The 2,490-nt window shown below is 42.8% G+C and overlaps 1 pseudogene; it reads right to left on the reverse strand.

Moving 5' to 3' along the window:
• Positions 1–619: 619 nt before the first annotated feature.
• On the reverse strand, positions 620–2,263 carry LOC147011075 (uncharacterized; annotated as a pseudogene).
• Between the last annotated feature and the right edge of the window lie 227 nt (positions 2,264–2,490).

Consider the following 2,490-nt stretch of genomic DNA (forward strand, 5'->3'; position numbering starts at 1 on the left):
GAAAAGTCCTCTAGAAAACGATTTATAGTGCATTTTTTGTTAATAGCAGGCATGCATGCTAGATCACTCAGTCATAGGGTGGGGAAGAAAATGTATGTGGATGCCACCCTCGATTTTGACCTTAAAGGTCATTTTCAAGGTCAAACAGGTCAAATTTTGTGTTTTTTTTTACATTGTGCATGAATTGACATCAACTTTGCCTCCTCTATCCATATAAACTATTTATATTTTCAAAAACATGCATTTAGCCTGTTTAATTTTAATTAAATTTAAGCCTGTTTAATTAACAAGTGAATTTTAAGTTTTACACATATGTGTATGGCATTCTGAAACACAAAAATGTGATTTTCTCGAAACGTGTTTATTTTGCATGCTAAAGTAATTTGCACAGCGAATCGTTTTGGTTTAAACTACCACACACATTCAGTATACTAATTTGTCACTGTAAAATCCCAAACAAACTTTTTTTGCAATGGCCACTCGCTTTATCTTTAATTAAATAACGTATAGCTCCCTCATGTGGCAGTCAGATTTGTTCGAGTACACCAGCCAACATCTGATTTTATGGTGAATTGCTTGTTTATAACAGGCATCCATGCCAGATCAATTATATGCAACATGCAACATTGTGTATTATATGCCTTAATGTACGGCCCTACATGTATGATGCGAAACAGCAAACTTTTTTGATCTGAAAAAGGGCTATACGGTTTCGCCATTTATCCATCATTACAATGTGTTTAAAATATTAATTAAATTAATGTGATGTTGCTGAGTGTGACCAGCTGGGTGACACAACGGAAAGGGAACATACAGTATTGAGTGTGTCGCATAAGCCTACATGTACATGCATGTGTATCGGCATGAGGCTCTTTGTATGAATCTACTGGCCAGTTGGATTACAGCAGTCAATCGCATCACATCCGCAGGCAAAAGTGCACCTGAAGTTCTCTCTGAAGCAAGTACATCGAGCTGTTCTGCATTTTGATTTGCATCCACAGGCTACCAGCTCCAGGCAGGCTTTTGGGATTGGGGGTAGCCTTGTCCACACGGCTTGAAGGCAACCGGACTCCTTCCTCCAAGCTGAGGTGTCTGTAGACGATGAGACCTCTATGTGTTCCTGGTCTGCTTGCAACCAAATCTTTGCCTGATAATTGGCGCGTGTAGCGTGAAGTTCCAGTGCATCCCTTGTCGGTGGTAACATCTCTAGTCCCTTCTTCGCCTTTCCAAAGAGTTGGAGCCTGGCATGGTTGACGGTTCGTTGGTCAGGTGTCCCATACAGGTGACACACAAACTGTTCAATAGGTGCAAGGTCTCCATCACGACCGATCCCCTTGACAAGAAGTGGTTGGCTTTCAAATGCTTTCCAGCATGACTTCTTTGCATGGCCACTGAAATAAGATGTTGTGTCACAACCTGTTAGCGCATGGAAGCTGAGTAGGTTTTCCCTCACAGGTTGTGTAAGTCTCTCAGATACGGCATGTAGTGGGTAACATTTCCGATTCTTTGCTGTTCCAGACACCATCCACACTTCGGATATTCTTGTTGATACAAAGTGTATCAGAAGTAGCATGACATCTGTGTCTCTGCAGATTACTAGCACTCTTTGGTATCCTTCATTAACTGCCTCACACTAATGGAGTATCAGCCTGGTATCAGCCCCTTCATGGTTTCCGTGAAGCCTGGGGTCATCTCTCCTTGTTGACCTTGCATCAGTAACATCTGTAAATCCTCCTCCGGTTACCAGCTCAAATCGCCCGGGCAGATCTTTACCTTTCTTTATGATTTCCTCAGCTAAGAAATTGGCAAGATCAGCTTTGTTCTCATCCAAGGCAATGAACTGGACCCAAACCTGTGGGAGTAGGACATTGGGCCCATCGATGAGCTTGCGGATTGGTATCTTTTTTCCCAGTCGCTTTGAGCGAGTCACTGCCTTGATGGAGCTTTCCCCGATGTAGCGATCAAATACTACATAAACTCTTGTTGTGTGCTGTCCAAAGTGACGTGTTACAGTTTTTACAAACACATCAGCATATTCACCAAATGTCTGACACCCAACAAGCTTTCCTAGAGCTTGGATGAGGGCGTGACCATCTATAATCACACATATCTTCTTGTCAGCTTCTGGAACTTCAGGAGGTACTTGTAGTCCTGCCATTAATATGTTAATCAGCTCCGACTTTGAAGCAGAGTTCATCTTCCCTCCAACCTTGGCCAGAGACAGTGGGATTGGAGAGAGTTCATGCTTGAGAATGGTCGCCATTTCCAGTGGTCGCCGGGCGGTTTTCTGTACATTCTGTTTAGTGGATACATTTCCCTTGTACAAATCAGCGGAGGTTTTTGAGTGGTGCTTCCTGAGTGTGTCATGAAACCTGACAGTTCCCTCAATCAGCCATAAGAACGTTTCTTTGTACATAGTACTGCATCAACGGTACGGGGCAATACATGTGTAATTTGAACCAAATGTGGTATGATGGTCCGTTTTACGGC

The sequence above is a fragment of the Eptatretus burgeri genome, chromosome 16, assembly GCF_056783735.1.
Source record: "Eptatretus burgeri isolate ZD-2024b chromosome 16, Ebu_testis_v1, whole genome shotgun sequence".
In the NCBI taxonomy this organism is placed as follows: Eukaryota; Metazoa; Chordata; class Myxini; order Myxiniformes; family Myxinidae; genus Eptatretus; species Eptatretus burgeri.